This window comes from Gossypium hirsutum, chromosome A06 (genome assembly GCF_007990345.1).
Source record: "Gossypium hirsutum isolate 1008001.06 chromosome A06, Gossypium_hirsutum_v2.1, whole genome shotgun sequence".
In the NCBI taxonomy this organism is placed as follows: domain Eukaryota; kingdom Viridiplantae; phylum Streptophyta; class Magnoliopsida; order Malvales; family Malvaceae; genus Gossypium; species Gossypium hirsutum.
The window spans coordinates 109,635,204-109,654,904 of record NC_053429.1 but is presented as its reverse complement, the minus strand read 5'-3'; the positions used below and the strand labels follow the sequence as shown (position 1 = coordinate 109,654,904).

Genomic DNA, 19,701 nt, shown 5'->3' with positions numbered 1-19,701 from the left:
CATGGCTATGTCTTGCTTCGTCACTTCTTCCACGCCTGTGTATGATAGCCTACGCCCGTTTTCTTTTTGACATTGTCGATTACGGGTATGATAGCCTACGCCTGTGTTCTTTTTGACAGTGTCTTGCTTCGTTCGCTTCTTCCATGCCCGTGTATGATAGCCTACGCCCGTGTCGCACGCCCGTGTTAAATTCTCAGTTTCAACCACGGTTTCAAGGCATCGGCGTGTCTCACGCCCGTGTTGTTTTGGCAGTTTTGCTCACGGCCATGTCATACGGATGTGGCAACTTATCGCATCCCGTGTTAGAGAAAAACTTTTGCCCTATTTTCACACGGTCGCAAGCACGCTCGTGTATCTGGCCGTGTGGATGGGAAAACCCTGTGTTTCAGGACTCAGTTAGTAGGTTAGATGTGAAAAACTAGAATTCAAATAAATCATTACTGTTAGTGCTCGGGTTGCCTCCCGAGAAACACTTATTTATAGTCTAAGCTTGACTTACCTCTCTGGTGTGTGATTATGGTGGCTCGAGGAGTTTACACTCCTCATCCCTACTATCAACTTCATTAAGATAAGGTTTAAGACGAGTATTGTTTACCTTAAAAGTGTCGAATTTGGTTGAATTACCTCGACTGTACCATATGGAAAAATATTGAGTACCGTGAGAGGAATTTCTTTATTAGGTTTAGAAGTGGCAATGCGAGGGTCTGCTGCATCTAGTAGTACTTTTTCTCCAACCTTAAGTTGATTTGGTGCGTCATTGAGCTCGTCATGGCGTGGTTTTTGTTTATCGTGTGTCCTCGGTCTATGTGTCTTCCATTCATCCAGTTCCTCGATTTGTAGCCTTCATTCTTTATGGATAGATCCTTTGTTGTTGTTTGAACACGGCTCATATGCGTTCTTCAAAACTGTTTCCTGCACAGAGGGCTTCACCACATGATCAGTACTAGTAGAATGATTTATACAACCACCTTCAATTTTTGATGTGTTACTCGAATTACGAGCTTGAAGGGTGATTGTTTCGTCTCCCACACGAAGTGTGAGTTCACCTGTACCAACATCAATAATGGTTCTAGCAGTCGTTAAAAAAGGGTCATCCTAAAATCAAAGGTGCGTTACTATCCTCTTCCATGTCTAAAACAACAAAGTCTACTGAGTATATAAATTTATCGATCTTAACAAGAACATATTCAATAATACCCCTAGGAAATCTAATGGTTTTATCAGCCAATTGAATGCTCATCATAGTTTGTTTGGGTTTCCCAAGACCTAGCTGTTTAAACATTTTATAAGGCATAACATTGATACTTATCCCTAAGTCAGCCAATACATTATGAACATCTAAACTACCAATTAAACAAGGAATCACAAACCCTGGATCTTTCAATTTGTTTGGTAGCTTATTTTGTAATATGGCTGAGCAAACTGCATTCAACTCCACATGCGATGCCTCATCCAACTTTCGTTTGTTTGCCAGAAGCTCCCTTAAAAATTTGACTGCGTTTGGCATCTGCGAGAGAGCTTCGATAAATTGTAAGTTAAATGTAATTTCTTTAATAGTTTAAGGAATTTACCGAATTGTTCATCTGTACGGTCCCTGTCGCATTAGGGTATGGCACCCGTGGTTTGTACTCTTTACTTACCATTTTTTGCTCACTGTGGTCCACCTCACCTTTATCTTGACTTACCACAATGCCTTGCCTCGGTTCTGATGCAGGCTCAACTAACCCTTCATTGTCTTGAGTGGTAATTGCATTAAGTTGTTCCCTTGGGTTAGATTCCGTGTTACTCGGCAGGCTACCTTGTGGTCGTTCAGATATCAATTTAGCGTGCTGACCTATCTAAGTTTCGAGCCCTTAGATCGACGCTCGTTGATTTTTAAGTGCTGTCTTGGTATTCTAGAAACGAGTTTCTGACATCGAGATGAATTTTGTTAGCATCTCCTCAAGGTTTGGTTTTTTCTCTTGTTGGTAGGGTGATTGTTGGAAGCTTGGAGGTGGTGGTGGTCATTGATTTCCTTGGCCTCCCCATGAGAAATTTGGGTGGCTCCTCTAACCTGTATTGTAAGTATGACTATAAGGATTATTTTGAGATCGAGGATTATTACCCATGTAATTTAACTACTTGTTCTCTATGTTGTGGCCATAGGGTGGGTAATCTGGATTGCTCGATCTACCTCCACTTGCTTCGCACTGCATTACTAGGTGAACCTGTGAAGAACTAAAAAAACCATCAATTTTCTTATTCAAGAGTTCTACCTGATTGGAGAGCATGGTGACTGAATCGACGTTATAAATGCTGGCTATTTTCGTTGGCTTTGTCCTCATGACTTGCCACTGATAATTATTCAGTGACATCTCTTCTATAAATTCATAAGCATCTTCAGGTGTCTTATTATTGATGGTTCAACCAACGGCTGCATCGATCATCTGTCGAGTCGAAGGATTCAAGCCATTATGAAACGTTTGAACCTGTAGCCAAAGTGGTAACCCATGGTGAGGGCATCTTCTCAAGAGGTCATTGTATCTCTCCCATGCATCGTAGAGTGTTTCTAAATCCATCTGCACAAAAGAAGAGATATCATTACGTAATTTAGCCGTTTTAGCCGGCGGAAAATATTTTAATAAAAACTTTTCGGTCATTTTCTCCCAAGTAGTGATTGACCCTCGTGGTAACGAATTCAACCATTGTTTAGCTTTGTTTCTCAATGAAAAAAGGAATAACCGAAGGCCAATGGCGTCATCAAAAACGCCATTAATTTTAAATGTATCACATAGTTCCAAAAAGTTTGCCAAATGAGCTTTGGGATCTTCGTCCTGCAAACCATCAAACTGAACAAATTGCTATATCATTTGAATTGTGTTAGGTTTCAGTTCAAAAGTATTTGCTACTACAGCAGGTCTAACTATGCTCGATTCAGTTCCTGTTAAATAAGGTTTAGCATAATCATACATAGTGCGTGCAGCAAGATTCTGATTAGCAACAATCGCAAGAGGTAGAGGATTTTCTTGGTTTTCAGCCATCTCCTCGGTTGTGGTTGAAATATCGTCCTCTTGCTCTTCCTCTCTGTATCTTAAGCTTCACCTTATTTCTCTTCAGTTTCTGGAAATTGTGCGATCGATCTCACTATCAAACAGTAATGGTCCTGACGGGTTTCTTCTGGTCACAAACTAGAAAAACCTGTCAGAAGAGAATAAATGAAGAATTAGAAAAGAAAATAAAAATTTAAATTGCAATAAAAGTAAAATGGCTAAAGTAATAAAAATTAAGTGTTCCTAATATCCTAGTTCCGCAGCAACGGCACCAAAAACTTGATACGTGATATTCACGATAGGTTTTAAATATTTATAATTAATCGTTCTTGAAACTAACTATTATCACGATGAAGGCAAGTGTACCTATTGAACAGTAGTATAGCTTTAGCAAGATTGGATTGTTGAACCCAAAGGAACCAATAGTACTAGAAATTACCTTCTTTTTATTATCTAGCCTAAAAATTAAGGGATTTGGTTATTTAAACTAATTACTAAACTAAGAGTGCACAAAGAGAAGATTGGTAAAAAGCTTTTGGGAAAACTCGATTGATTAAGGCAATACCTGAGGAAAAATCCACCTAGACTTCACTTGTTATTTGACTCTGAATCAGACGATTTATTCATTTGACTTGATCCGTAGAAATCCCTAAGTTATATTATTTTCTATTTTGAGACTAATAACATCTAACCCTAGGTTGATTAATTGAAATCTCTTTCTAATTAACACCTACTGTTGCACTAACTCGATCTATGGATCCCCTTATTAGGTTTCACCCTAATCCGGTAAAATCTTATCACCCTATCTCTAGGCGTGCAATCAACTCCGCTTAATTATGACAAATTTACTCTTAGACAGGGTTTAATCCTCCTCTGAATAAGAGCATTAACTCGAATTAATATCATGGAATATTAAAACAAGAATTAAGAACACATAATTAAGAATAAGTCAAATATTTATCATACAATTCAGATAATAATAACAAGATCCGTCTTAGGTTTCATTCCCCTTAGGTATTTAGAGGGCTTACTTCATAATTATAGAAGAAAAAATCTCAGAACAATAATGAATACAAAACATAAAGAAAACCCAAAACCCCTGAATGGAAATTGAAGGGAGATCTTCAGTCTTGATGATGAATCCGGCTTCTGAGATGGGCCAATCAGCTTCCCTTGAGTAATTCCTTGCCTCCTACTCTACCTCCCCTTATTATGTGCCTCATCAGGTGTTTAAATAGGCTTTAGAATACCTAAGAGCCCTCAAAATTGGCCTTTTCCGAATAGGGTTATCTTAGGCTCGATAGGGACACACCTGTGTGCGATTACTCCAGCCCGTGGTCAAGGCTGTTGAATAGGCACGGGCGTGTAGTCTACCCATGTAAGTCGTGCTTCGATCCTGCCAAAGGGACACGCCCGTGTGAGGAAGCCCAGGCCGTGTTAATTTTTCATATGGGTCCATTTTCTATGTTTTCGACCCGTTTCTCGCTCTTTTTACTCTCCTATGCTCACCTAAGTATAAAACATGAAATTAAAGAATTATGAGGATTGAATTCACCAAATCTAAGGAGAAACCATCCATAAATGTGCTAAGAATGGGATAAAAACATGTATAAATTACAGTTTATCAGGTAATAAGTTTAATAATTTATGAATGTCCATTCTTGAAAACTAACTATTATCACGACAAAGGCAAGCGCACCTTATCAAACAGTAGTATAGCTTATGGCAAGACCGGGATGTCAAAACCAAAGGAATTAAAAGTACTAGTATTAACTTTCTTTTTATTATCTAGCCTAAAAAATAAAGGGGTTTGTTTAATCTAAATGAATTTGTTTAATCTAAATGAATTAACTAAACTAAGAATGCATAGGAAGAAAATTGGGGAAATACTTTTGGGAAAAACTGATTGATTTGGACAATACCCAAGGGAAAAATCCACCTAGAATTCACTTGTTATTGACTCTGAATTAGACGATTTATTCATTTGACTTGATCCATAGAAATCCCTAATTTATATTATTATCTCTCTCGAGACTAACAATGTCTAACCATAGGTTGATTAATTGAAATCTCTTTCTAATTAAAACCCCTAGTGTTGCATTAACTCGATCTATGGATTCCTTTATTAGGTTTCACTCTAATCCGACAAAATTATGTCACATTATGTCTAGGCGTGCAATCAACTCCGCTTAATTATGCTAGATCTACTCTTAGACAGGGACTTTTTCTCATCTGAATAAGCACATCAATACTTGAATCAATATCCTGGAATATTAAAGCACGAATTAAGAACTCATAACTAAGAACAAGTCAAATATTTATCATATAATTCAGAAAATAATAACAAGATCCGTCTTAGGTTTCATTCCCCTTAGGTATTTAGGGGATTTAGTTCATAAGTGTAAAAGAAAACATCTTAGAAGAATAATGATAACAAAACATAAAGAAAACCCAAAAACTCCTGAAGGAAATTGAAGGGAGATCTTCAGTCTTGAAGGATAATCCAGCTTCTGAGATGGATCAATCGGCTTTTCTTTGAGTAATTCCTTTCCTCCTACTCCCTGTGTCTCCTTCAGGTACCTTCTGGGATGTTTATATAGGCTTTAGAATGCTTCTAAACCCTCAAGAGAGGCCTTTTCCGAATAGGACTAGACTTGGGCTCGACAGGGACACGCCCGTGTGAGGTGGCTTAGGCCGTGTTGCAATCTATTAAATAGACACGGACGTGTGAACTACCCGTGTGAGGAAGTCCAGGTCGTGTTGATTTCCTACGTTGACTCATTTTCTTTGTTTTTGGCCCGTTTCTCACTCGTTTTACTCTCCTATGCTCACCTAAGTTAAAACATGAAATTAAAGGATTAGGAGTATCGAATTCACCAAATCTAAGGATAATTCTTCAAAAAATGTGCTAAGCATAAGATAAAAATATGTATAAATTATGATTTATCAAATACCCCCACACTTAAGCGTTTGTTTTTCTTCAAGCAAAATCTTCAACTTACAATCCAAATAAATTCTTTTCAACTTATAATTCTCATCAATAGTATCTCAAAATAATCCATAAGTAATCATACATTGAAAATTCAACTCGAAGAACATCAAAGTTTCAAACATTCCAAGCTGAGCATTTTATCACGAAAACATAGGTGTCTCCCCTCATCTAAGTAATCACCTTTGATTCAAAATATCACAGAGTTTCACATCCCCACTAAAGATTCACTCAAATCACTCGAGCTGTTTAAAGACAAGGAATTTATCACTCAACAGTCAACATGAAAAGTTATCACCATAGGCTTGCGTGAAAATCAAATCGCCACCAATATGAATTGAAATGATTCATCAATCAAAAGGTCTTTAGAGGGTTGTAATGTGGCCTTGGTTAGGGGGTGTGGACACAAGCTGAAAGAAAAGGTTAGAATCGAGATTGAATTGAAAAATTACCTAGCTAGAAAAATACTACAATTAACAATTTACATTCCTAATTGAGCTTTTCTTCATGGATAACATTGTTTTAATCTAAGCATTACATAATTTCATAATAATTTTTTTTAAGAACAAGTCAAATATTATAGACTTTGCTAAAAATAAAACATAGCTAAGCAATTTATTCAAATCGAATCTCAACAAAAATAGAGATCAAATTAATTGAGGGGATTTCAACAGTAATGGGTTATGGGTTAATATTGAGGGAAAATCAATGAATAGCTTGTATGGGTTAATATTGAGGGAAAATCAATGAATGGCTTGTTAGGCTCAAGGGGGTTCACTAAGGGTTAATTATGGAGGTAGGCCTTTTATGGAGTGAGTGGGTTAAACTTAGGTGCCTTTAACATCTCAACATATCAAATTAAAGGTGTGGCCTTGACATGCATAATCAAGTAAGTTCTAGAATAACAATTCGATATTGACGCACTCAAAGCAACAATAAAAGTGAGCATAAAAGACATAATGTAAGCTTTAAAGGCTCAAGATCTCACAAAAATTATGGCTTTTTGATGTTTAACCTGTGAATTACAACTCAAGATAATACCTAAACTTGGGGAAACAACCTAAAAATTTTTAATTCTCAAAAATCAACTTTATCATGCTTGATTCTCTAATTCCTTAAAGTCTAACAATCAATGCATAAATGCCTATGTTTTAATTCAAAACATATCAATAAAAATCATAAATTAATCAAGATTCATTCTAATAATGATATGAGAAGATTATTTGAGAACAAGACAAAATTCAGGGATTTTTCTAATAATGATATAAATAACCCCCCACACTTAAGATGTACATTGTCCTCAATGTACAAAGATAGATTTACTAAGAAATATAGATATAAAATCATAAGATAGGGAGAGAAGTGAAACTTCCTGAATGTTAATTGGAATCCTTGAATTGGATTAATGGAGAGTAGTTAGCTAAGGCAAGTATGAGATTGGAGGAGGATACTCCGGTGGTGGTAGAGGTTCGTTAGTCCATAAGTCCTGCACCAAAAGAATATTATATCTGGTGGTAGCTATGGTCGTGGTCGAGCAGGACATGGCAAATTCCTAGGTAATAGTGAGCTTTGGAGCTCTTTATAACTGCGATAAAATCAATAATTCTTTTGGAAATATAAAGTAGCATGATTACTTGTAAAGAAATAGCTGAAAGTATAAATCATTTAATATAAATTATAAAACCTAAAGATGTAGTAAAAATAAAATTAAAGAAAAATAAAATAAAAAGTAGTTTTAAAAAGATAAAAGTAAAAACATAAAAATAATAAGTAAAAGACTTTAAACATATTCATCGCTAGATGGTTCGCGAGGTGGAGGTGGCAATGGGATGTGAAGGTGCTGATAAATCTGATGTAGAGTTGCATCAATGTGATCAAAGCGCTGAAAACATTGCTGCTTGAATCGAGTGAGGCGCTCAGAGATGTCAGAGAGTGAAGTCGCCGCATGAACTGGACGATGAATAGGTGGTGGCTGAGAGGCTGGATCCTCATGAGTGGAGGGACATCATTAGTAATGTCGTCTGGGTCCTCCTGCTTGGTGGACTGGACTAAGCGGTACTGAGGAGGATCAAATACACGTCGTCACTCGATCATCCTCATATGGAGTATACTCGAGATGCCCTGTGGGGACATCTGACCAATGAGGGTGAGGGAGGATGCTTGCACCGCCGTGTAGACGAGATCGGAGTACCGCCAGGTGAGTCATATAAGGGCCGATAGAGATGACTCCCTTCCTATGTCGCTCCGTCTGATGGCGAATGGCGAGGGTGATGAAATAGGAAAGGTCGAATATGTGCCCATTCACCATGCTCCACAAAAATAGGCGTTGTTAGTATTGAAGATGCCGGTGCTCTCTCACCATCCTGTCAGGGTGTGGACTAGGATGGCGTGTAGGTATCTCAGGGAGGGGGCGAGAGTCGATGCCTTGGAGCGACTAGGGTCATAGGTGGCTGAAGCAAGAACAAAGGCCCTCCAGTAGTTTGAAGGCGAGTAGTGGATGTGGCGATGGAGGCTAGCGAAGTCGTCGTCGTCCATGAACTCCTCTGTGTATAGTCCTAACGAGAATCCGAACTCAGGCACACTCAGCTAGTGAACTAAACTGCCGAGACAGAACTGGACCATTTTAGGATCATCGAACTCTGTCATAACAACTTAAAGGTGGAAGGTCAAGCATATTTCAAGTGTGAGCTCGAGGTACGTCGGCTCGATGATCTCGAAGAAGAGCCCCCACGGATCAGTCGTCAAGAGAGCCCAAACTGCGTTAGCTAGTTGGATCTACTCTAAAGTGGTCCAGTGGATGCAACGGCCCACACCTAGGGGTCGGGCCTGTAATATCTGGAAAAGTTCCTCCTGTGGTCCCGGTGGAAATTGGAGGAATGGGTACCTGATCTCGATAGTGGGACTCGAGGAAGATTCTGCTCCTTTTCATTTCTTTGAGGCGGGGACGACAGTCTTCTTGCCTTTTAGGGTCGTCATGGTATCTACAATGAAAAGACGAAGTTATAAGAATAATCCCTAAGAATAGCATGTAAAAGTATGCAGGCATGTTAAAACTAAACAAGAATACTTCATAAGGGTTACTAACTAAAGGGAAAATCTACTAAAAATGACTAAGTCTTAATAGATATATCAATTAATTATTAGCATTAAGAATATAAGAATAATGCTAACGAAATACCTTGTGCATATGGTAATGATAATATGGAATATGGCATGAAATCTATGGAAACACAAGGATGAATGTATCATAATGCATCAACTAAAATGGAAAGTTTCTAAATAAAAACAAAGAGTATAAGCATGATTATCATCAGAAACATTCAAGTAAACAAGAAATAACAATAAATAACAAGAGAATAGAGAGAAAAGAATGGACAAATGTAATAATGCTTTGTGGAGGAGTGATGTGGTCGGCTACGGGTGTGGGCAATGAGGCTGTGTGGTGTGCAATGGTGAGAAGAGGGGATGAAGGAGAGGAAGAGAGGAGAAAAATAGAAGGAGAAGAGAAAGGAGTGGTCGGTCGGTGGTGGAAGAGGGGATTTCGGTGGCTAGGGTTAGGGTTTTTGGAGAATGAGATAATGAATAGTGAGGGGTTTATATAGATATTGGGGTATACGACCTTGGGGCACACCCGTGTGGCCTTATTTTAGCCCGTATGTTTCGTGATTTTCAAATTTGGACGCGTCTAAAATTCAGCCCACGCTTGTATTCTTTGGGCGTGTTGATGCACACGATCGTGTCGCACGACGGTGTTCTGCTTTGTTCGCTTCTCCTACACCCGTGTATATATGCACACACCTGTTTTGTTTTGACAGTATAGACCACGAGTAGTGAACACAAGCTTGTCGTACACTCGTGTTAATTTCTCAGTTTCAACCAAGGGTTCTAGACACGGGCGTGTCGCATGCCCGTATTATTTTGGCAGTTTCGTCCACGGCCATGTTGCATGGCCGTGGCAACATATCGAATCCCGTGTTGGGGAAAACTTTCGCTCTATTTTCACATGACCGTATCGCACAGCCGTGTCACCACCCGTGGTATGAGCACGGCCTAAGGCACGCCCGTGTGCCTGGCCGTGTGGTTTCTGGAAAACCTGTGTTCAAGTACTCAATTAGTGATTTAAATGTTAAAAACTAAAATTTAAAGAAGTTAACACCGTTAGTGCTCGGATTGCCTCCCCAGGAGTGCTTATTTATAGTCTAAGCTCGACTTACCTCTCTGTTGTGTAGTCATGATGGTACGAGGAGTTTACACTCCTCATTCCTGCTATCAAACTCAAAATAAGGTTTTAGACGGGTATTATTTACCTTAAAGGTGCCGAATTTAGGTTGAATTGCCTCGACTGTCCCATATAGAAAAATGCTGAGTACCGTAGGAGGGATTGCTCCATTAGGTTCAGAAGTGGCAATTCGAGGGTCTATTGCATCTAGTAGTACTTTGTCTCCAACCTTAAGATGATTTGGTGAAACATTGAGCTCATCATGGCATGGTTTTGGTCTATCATGTGCTCTAGGTTTCTATGTCCGCCATTCATCTAGTTCCTCGATTTGTAGCCTTCGTTCTTCATAGATGGGTCCTTTGTTGTTACTTGAGTAAGGCTCATGTATGCTTTTCGAACGTGTTTCCTACAAAGAAGGTTGCACCACATGATCAGTATTAGTAGAATTTCGAGCTTGAAGAGTGATTGTTCAATCACCCATATGAAGTGTGAGTTCACCTGTACCAACATCAATTATAGTTCTAGCAGTTGCTAAAAAGGGCTTTTCTAAAATTAAAGGCACGCCATTATCCTCTTCTATGTCGAGAATAACAAAATCGATTGGGAATATAAATTTCTCAATTTTAACGAGTACATATTCAATAATGCCCCTAGGAAATCTAATTGTTTTATCTGCTAACTGAATGCTCATCCTAGTTTGTTTGGGTTTCCCAAGACCTAGTTGTTTAAACATTTTATAGGGCATGACATCAATACTAGCCCCTAAATCAGCCAAAGCATTACTAACATCTAAGATACCAATTAAACAAAGAACCGTAAAACTCCCCAGATCTTTCAATTTATTAGCCAGCTTATTTTGCAAAATGGCTGAGCAAACTGCATTCATCTCCACATGCGATGCCTCATCCAACTTCCGCTTATTTGCTGAAAGCTCCTTTAGAAATTTAACTGCGTTTGGTATCTGCGAAATAGCTTCAATAAATGGTAAGTTAATATGCAATTTCTTTGATAGTTTAAGGAATTTACCAAATTGTTCATCTGTGTGGTCTTTGCTTGTCACATTGGGGTATGGCACCCGTGGTTTGTACTGTTTACTTACTGGTTTTTGCTCATTGTGGTCCACCTCACCTTTACCTTTACTTGCCACAATTCCTTGCCTCGGTTCAGGTTCAGCTTCAACTAACCCTTCCTTATCTTGAATGGTAATCACATTGAGTTGTTCCCTTGGGTTAGATTCAGTGTTACTCGGCATGCTACCTTGTGGTCGTTCAGAAATTAGTTTAGCGAGCTATCCTATCTAAGTTTCAAGCCCTTGGATCGATGGCTGTTGATTCTTAAGTTCTGTTTCGGTATTCTGAAAGCGAGTTTCTGACACCAAGATAAACTTTGTTAGCATCTCCTTAAAGTTCGACTTCTTTTCCTGTTGGTAAGGTGGTTGTTGAAAACCCGGAGGATGTTGTGACCTTTGATTCCCTTGACTACCCCACGAGAAGTTAGGATGGTTCTTCCAACTTGCATTATAAATATTACTGCATGGGTTATTTTGAAATCTAGTATTGTTGTTACCCATATATTAAACTTGTTCCTCCTCAATGTTGGGTTGAAGGATTGATAGTCTGTGTGTACTCCTCCTCTATTTGAATCGTATCTCATCACTGGATGTACCTTAGTAGAACCATACAAACCGTCAATCTTTTTATTTAAAAGTTCTACCTGGTTAGATAGCATAGTAACCGCGTCGAGGTTGAAAACACCAGCTGCTTTTGTCGGCTTTGTTCTCATGATTTGCCACTGATAGTTATTCAGTGACATCTCTTCTATAAATTCATAAGCCACTTCAGGTGTTTTGTTATTCAGTGTTCCACCGGCAGCTACGTCGATAAGTTGCCTTGTTGAGGGGTTCACACCGTTGTAAAACGTTTGAACCTGCAATCATAAAGGTAACCAATGGTGAGGGCACCTTTTCAATAGATCCTTGTATCTCTCCCATGCATCATAGAGTGTTTCTAGATCCATCTGCACAAAAGAAGAGATGTCATTCCTCAACTTAGCCATTTTAGTCTGTAAAAAATATTTAAGTAAAAGTTTTTCGGTCATTTGTTCCCAAGTAGTGATTGACCCTCGTGGTAATGAGTTCAACCACTATTTAGCTTTGTTCCTCAACGAAAAGGGAAATAACCAAAGGCGAATGGCATCATCAGAAACGTCATTGATTTTAAATGTGTCGCAGAGTTCCAGAAAATTCGCCAAATGAGTGTTTAGATCCTCATCCTGCAAACCATCAAACTGAACAAACTATTGTATCATTTGAATAGTGTTAGGTTTCAATTCAAAATTATTTGCAACAACAGTAGGCCTAACTATACTTGACTCAATTCCTATTAAATTAGGTTTAGCATAATCATACATAGTGCGCGGAGCAAGATTCTGATTTACTGAATCAGCAGCAATTGTAGGAGGTAGTGGGTTTTCCTAATTTTCTGCCATCTCCTCGGTTGTGGTGGAAATATCTTCCTCTTGCCCTTCCTCTGTGTATCTTAGGCTTCGCCTTATTTCTCTTCGGTTTCTACGAGCTGTGCGATCGATCTCACTATCAAAAAGTAACGGTCCCGACGGGTTTCTTCTAGTTATAAACTATAAAAACCTACCAGAAGGAAAAAGAAAATTTAGTAACAAAAATCAAAATAAAATTTAAATTGCAATAAAATAAATGGCTAAAGTAATAAAAATTAAGTGTTCCTAATATCTTAGTTCCCCGGCAACGGTGCCAAAAACTTAATTGATATAAGTCGCGATAAGTTTAATAATTTATGAATATCCATTCTTGAAAACTAACTATTATCACGACAAAGGCAAGCGCATCTTATCGAATAGTAGTATAGCTTATGGCAAGACCGGGATGTCGAACCCAAAGAAACTAATAGCACTAGTATTAGCTTTCTTTTTATTATCTAGCCTAAAAAATAAAGGGGTTTGTTTTATCTAAATTAATTAACTAAATTAAGAATGCATAGGAAGAAAATTGGGGAAAAAGTTTTTGGGAAAAACTGATTGATTTGGACAATACCCAAGGGAAAAATCCACCTAGACTTCACTTATTATTGACTCTGAATTAGACGATTTATTCATTTGACTTGATCCTTAGAAATCCCTAATTTATATTATTATCTCTCTCGAGACTAACAATGTTTAACCCTTGAGGTTGATTAATTAAAATCTCTTTCTAATTAAAACCCCTAGTGTTGCATTAACTCGATTATGGATTCCTTTATTAGGTTTCACCCTAATCTGGCAAAATTATGTCACCCTATGCCTAGGCGTGCAATCAACTCCGCTTAATTATGCTAGATCTACTCTTAGACAGGGACTTTTGCTCCTCTGAATAAGCACATCAATACTTGAATCAATATCCTGGAATATTAAAGCAAGAATTAAGAACTCATAACTAAGAACAAGTCAAATATTTATCATATAATTCAGAAAATAATAACAAGATCCGTCTTAGGTTTCATTCCCCTTAGGTATTTAGGGGATTTAGTTCATAAGTGTAAAAGAAAACATCTTAGAAGAATAATGATAACAAAACATAAAGAAAACCCAAAAACTCCTGAAGGAAATTGAAGGGAGATCTTCAGTCTTGAAGGATAATTCGGCTTCTAAGATGGATCAATCGGCTTTTCTTTAAGTAATTCCTTGCCTCCTACTCCTTGTGTCTCCTCTAGGTACCTCCTGGGATGTTTATATAGGCTTTAGAATACTTCTAAACCCATAAGAGTGGCCTTTTCCGAATAAGACTAGACTTGGGCTCGACAGGGACACGTCCGTGTGAGGTGGCTTAGGCCATGTTGCCATCTGTTAAATAGACACGGGCATGTGAACTACCCATGTGAGGAAGTCCAGGTCGTGTTGATTTCCTACGTTGACACATTTTCTTCGTTTCTGGCCTATTTCTCACTTTTTTTACTCTCCTATGCTCACCTAAGTATAAAACATGAAATTAAAGGAATAGGAGCATCGAATTCACCAAATCTAAGGATAATTCTTCCAAAAATGTGCTAAGCATGAGATAAAAATATGTATAAATTACGATTTATCATATGTGGTACATAGTGTAAGACCATGAATGAAAGATGCCATGGCACCAAGACATGTGGTATAAGGTAAATAGTGTAAGACCATAGATGAAAGACTCTATGACAGCTAGGTATGATAGGTAAGACAGCAGATGAAAAACTTTAATGCATCATAAAATAGTCCGCCATGATGGCAGATTGAAGTAAGACCATGGAAGAAAGGTTCCATGGCATCCATAGAGATGTAGTCTATCAGGACAGTAAACAAGAAATAGAGTAAGTGCACCGGGATAGTAAACACGAAACAAATAGAGTCCCCCAAGACAGTAAACATGAGGTAAGTTCGTCGAGATAGTAAACACAGGTAAGTTTGATGAGACAAGGGATTGAGATAAGAAGGGTATAAGACCATAGTTAGGCTACGGCATCTCATAGAGTCCACCAAGACACAAATGCAGAAAGCCAGCTCGGATTTTAGGTGCAGAGTATAGGTCTCAACGACCAGTACAAGAAACCCTGCAGTTGAGGGAAAGGTAAAAGAAAGTGTAAGTATGGCAAGCGAATAATGAGGAATCTACCAAGAATGATGAAAGTTGTAAGAAATAAGACGTGGGTGAAGACCCAACAGGATATAGAAAAGTGGGATAGGTGAGTGTAGGTCTTGTTATAGAAATGAAGAAATGGAATTTCCTAAGGATCACAAGATAGGATCAGCAATCAAGAACCACCAATAAGAGTGTAAAAAAGAAATATGAGGGAAGTGAATTCCCTCGTAAGGAAGAAAGTCTAATGCAAAAACTCTGCCACAATGATAGTGGTAATGGGGGAACGAGCAAGTGAGATGGTAGGATCATATAGCCATATGACAATAAGTTAGTGGTTTATTACGGGGACATGTGAGGTCCCAGGTTAGACATGAGGATAAGGTGGATTATTGGAAGTAATCTTTCCACAATTATCGATAGGCTTGAACAAGAGTGAGATCGCTAGAGTGACAAGGTTAGTGATAAGACAACACAATATGAAAATGACAACTAGTCCTTCGGGACTAAGGTGTGGATAGAAAGAGATCGTCAAGGACTAGTATGAAGAAGTCTACCAAGGAAAGAAAGTCTCAAGAACCCTTAGGCGATAGTTGAGAAGCATAGGTTCACATATATGGCAAGGTATCTGGTACACGGTTGAGTGAAAAGATTGACCAAAGGATGGTCTTCTGACTAGCCATGTAAATAGGACTAGGTGAAGTCTACGACCCTGACGAAGTAAACTTGGCATGTGTAAGCAAGGAGTATTTTGTTTATGTTTATGTTTATTTTATATTGTTGCCTTCATGTGATAGGGTTAATTTATAGTACAACGAAGGAACTCATTAAGTTCATTTGAACTTACTGAAGTTTGTGTAATGATTGTAGGATATACGAGGTGGATCGAGGACTCAGAGAAGGGACCAAGCTAGATGGAGTGGAGATCGAGGATCGCTATATGATCAAGTCATGCACATATGAAGAGGGTACTATTGGAAGCTTCGCCTCAGGATTGATAACAAGCTCATTAGAGTATGGACTTTTACAATCAACAGTCCTTAGCAAAATTTCAAGAAAATCTTTGTAAATAATTAGTCTATTTAGATATAGAAATGAATTGAAGGATTAAACATTTAGTGGCTTAAAGCCTTTAGTTTTGATCATTGTTATTGATTTTATTATTAGATTTATTATTAGATTTTCTTATAGCAATTAATTTAGCCATTATTAGGTATAGGTCCATTTGTGACGCTCCATACCCGGATCGGGCAGGTGGGTCGAGTGTAGGCTGTGACATAAGATATGAAGGAACTTGTTGCAATTGTAACTAAAATGCAAATTGGCGCAGTGACCGAAGTTCATATGGCTACTACAATTAAAACTTTGGATGGTGATTGGATTTTTGAGCTAATATTCATGTGTGCAACAATAAATGATGGTGATAAGTGCTAAAAGTAACATGTTTTAATATCATTCTTAATGTATTTTTGGGTGATTATTCGATATTTGTGGTGAATTTTATGCTCCTAATTCTTTAAATTCATGTTTTTATACTTAGGAGAGCATTTGGGAGCAAAAGGAGTGAAAACTGAAAAATTGGAGCAAGGTATAGGAACCACACGGGCTGACTCTTTCCACACGGCCGTATGAACCACATGAGCTGCCACAAGACCATGTGGTAGGTCGTGTCGATTTTGCGAATTAGCAATCTGAATAGTAGAAAAATAGACTTTTTGGTTTTTTGGTCATTTTAAGACTTATATATGACAAAATAAGAAGGTAGGAGAGAGCTGTTATAGGATACTCAAGAAAACAACTTGAAAAACACCATTGAAGCTGATTTTGAAGCAGATTTCCGTCAAGATTGAAGACTCCCAGTTGATTTCTTAGGAAGCCATTATGAGTTTCTTTGTTTTTATTTGCAAGCATTAACTAAATTCCTAAATACATAGGGAGATGAAACCTATGATGAATTTTTTTCTTTTGATTTTCATTTTACATAATAAATACTTAGGTCTTGTTCTCAATTATGTGTGCTTAATTCTTGGTTTAATATTTCTAGACTATTGATCCATGTTTGATGCGCTTAAATCAGAGGAGGAATAGACCCTGTTTAAGAGTAGATCTTGCATAATTGAGTGGAGTTGCATGCAACCTAGAAATAGGGTGACATAAATCTATCATATTAGAGTCAAATCTAATAGACGGGTCCATAAATCGAGTTAATGCGATAATAGGATTTTAATTAGAAAGAAATTTCAATTAATCAACCTAGAGTTAGTTGCTCTTACTCCCAAAAGAGATATTAGCATAATTTAGGGATTTCTACGGATCAAGATACTAAGTAAATAAAATGTGTAATTTAGATTGATAATGACAGATGAAATCTACGTGGATTTATTCCTAGGTATTGTTTTGTTTTTTGGTTGTGAATAATTTATTTTCTTGCTTTGTTCTTTGTTGCGTTCGTAGTTGCTTAATTTAGTTAATTTAGTTTTAATCAATCACTCAAATTTATTGTTTAAATAATAGAAAAATTGTAATTACTAGTATTTTTAGTCTTCGTAGGAACGATATCTTTGCTCCCCATAGCTATACTATTAATTGATAGGTGCACTTGCCTTAGTTAGATGTTTAGTTAGTTTATGACAGATCAAGTTTTTGGTGCCGTTGCCAGGGATTAAAATATTAAGAAAACTTTATTTCTATTAATATATCCATTTTTTATTTTAATTCTAATATTTTTGTTTTTAATTTAATTTTTACATTCTAATTTTTCGTTTGTTTGATTCTTACAGGTTCTTTTGGTTTATGACAAGAGGAAATTCATTGGAATAGTTAGTTTCTGATAATGAGATTGAGAAAGCTACTCATAGAAATCAGAGAAAAGTTAGAGAAGCAAGGCAAAGTCAACAGATTTTAATAGATGATCAAGAGGAAAAGGATATTACGAGATGGAAAATAATCAAAATAATTAGCAACCTCCTGCACCCCATGCTCATCGTACTATGTATGATTATGCTAAGCCTACTTTGATTGGGGATGAATGGAGTATTGTTAGACCGACTATTGTTGCAAACAATTTTGAACTGAAGCTAAACACAATTCAGATGGTACAATAATATGTCCAGTTTGATGGGTTACAATATGAAGATCCAAATGGTCATTGGGCTAACTTTCTAGAGATTTGCATCACATTTATGATTAATAGTGTTACTGATGATTTCATATGCTTATGGTTGTTCCTATTCTCTTTGAGGAGTAAGAAAAAACAGTGGTTGAATTCACTTCCATGGGGTTCTGTCACAACTTAGGATTAGACGACTGAGAAGTTTCTGTTGAAGTGCTTCATACCGGCTAAAATAACTAAGTTGAGGAACGTCATATCTTCTTTTTCTCAAACTGAGTTTGAGACATTTTATGATGCATGGGAGAGATTTAAGGATTTTTTGAGAATGTGTCCTCATAATGGGTTGCCTTTGTAGTTACAAGTTCAAACCTTTCACAACAGTTTGAATCCCTTGATTAGGCAACTAATTGACATAGCAGTTGGTGGAACATTGAATACTAAGACACTTGGGGCACCCCAAGAGTTTATTGAGGAGATGACATTGAATAACTATCAGTGGCAAGTCCTGAGAACAAAACTGGTTAAAGCATTCAGTGTTTTTAATATTGATGGTTTGAGTAACACGATGAATCTTGTAATGCAATGTGATGCAACTGGAGCAGGGATAATAAATCTAGAGTGTTTTCAGTTCTAACATGGAGCATGAGCAAGTCAACTTTATGGGTAATAATTACAGACCTTAAAATAACCAGTATAGGAATAAATATAATTCAAGATGGAGGAATCATTCAAATTTCAATTAGGGTGGTCAAGGTAATCAAAGGTCACAACCACTTTTGGGTTTTCAACAAATTTATCAGCAAGAAAAAAACTAAACTTTGAAGAAATGTTAGCTAAATTTATTTCAGTGTCCAAAACTTGATTCCAAAACACTGAGAAAGCTCTAAAAAATCAGTAAGCATCGATTCAAGGGCTTGAAAATCAGATTGGATAGCTTGCTAAACTAGTTTCAGAGAGATAGCAAGGTAGCTTACCTAGTAACACTGAAACCAACCCAAAGGAGCAAGTCCACGCAATCATTGTTTGAAGCATGGAAGAGTTAGTCGAGCCTGAAAAGAAGGTAAATCTAGAATTTGTTGAGAAAAATGATGAGGTTGAGGAAAACAAGAAAGAGCATAAGCCGACGGTCAGAGAATAAAAATCACGAATTCCATATCCAACAGTTGTGACAGCCCTATTTTGACCCTAGTGGGGAAGTGGTTTCAGGACCACAAAACTGAGTCATAAAAATAATTAACCGTTATATTTTATGCTTATTGTGTGTGTACATGCATGTGTGAAAGTTTCATGCTTTAATTTTGTCATTTGTATGTGAAATTTATAAGATAGGACCCATGTGATAAAACTTGAAAATATCATAAGTAAATTTTAAAGTGCCAAATAATGCATGAATTGTGACATGGGGGACTTGCATGTCAAATGGACCAATTTTAGTTTAGTGGCCGACCATAGTGATGGTTGATAGATAATTTATATTTTATTTAAGCATTTTAATAGGTAATGGCATTATATTAAAAAATAGTAAAATAACAAAATGGTGAAAAGAACAAAGCTTGTCCATCTTTGTTCTTCATAGCCGAATGTAACAAAACAAATTGGGGAAGGGAAGCTCATGAATGTTCGGTCACTTGGGGAAGAAAAATCCAAGGTAAATTCATGGTAGTTTGCTTCTATTTTGATGTTTATGAGTTCCTTTCTTGAATCTACCTTAACCCATGAAATATATTTTGGTTTTTG

The 19,701-nt window shown here is 37.4% G+C and overlaps 3 non-coding genes across 3 annotated transcripts; 2 read left to right on the top strand and 1 right to left on the bottom strand.

The window, feature by feature from the left end:
- Positions 1-2,484: 2,484 nt before the first annotated feature.
- Positions 2,485-2,591, top strand: LOC121231648 (small nucleolar RNA R71). Its single transcript, XR_005929704.1, has one exon. It is a non-coding gene; the product is annotated as a small nucleolar RNA R71 (small nucleolar RNA).
- A 9,588-nt stretch (positions 2,592-12,179) lies between these two features.
- Positions 12,180-12,286, top strand: LOC121231306 (small nucleolar RNA R71). Its single transcript, XR_005929368.1, has one exon. It is a non-coding gene; the product is annotated as a small nucleolar RNA R71 (small nucleolar RNA).
- Positions 12,287-18,202: 5,916 nt separating this feature from the next.
- On the bottom strand, positions 18,203-18,309 carry LOC121231390 (small nucleolar RNA R71). The gene has a single exon (XR_005929448.1). It is a non-coding gene; the product is annotated as a small nucleolar RNA R71 (small nucleolar RNA).
- Positions 18,310-19,701: the final 1,392 nt, after the last annotated feature.